This window comes from Bradysia coprophila (assembly GCF_014529535.1).
Source record: "Bradysia coprophila strain Holo2 chromosome X unlocalized genomic scaffold, BU_Bcop_v1 contig_39, whole genome shotgun sequence".
NCBI lineage: Eukaryota > Metazoa > Arthropoda > Insecta > Diptera > Sciaridae > Bradysia > Bradysia coprophila.
This window is the reverse complement of record NW_023503329.1, coordinates 1,149,603-1,149,803: the sequence shown is the minus strand read 5'-3', so window position 1 is coordinate 1,149,803 and position 201 is coordinate 1,149,603.

Genomic DNA, 201 nt, shown 5'->3' with positions numbered 1-201 from the left:
CGGGGTGCGCCCAGTAGTGTTTTCATTGTACATCCGAGAGCAGCGAATTCACTGCAATCATCGAACGGAATATGCACATTTGGCCTCACAGAAAAACTATTCGTTTTACCTGTGCAAATTTCGCTATCAACATTTCCATGAAGCAACAAATCATCTCTCGAAAAGGTTTAACTGCCCACTTAAATTAGTTGATGGGCAGTA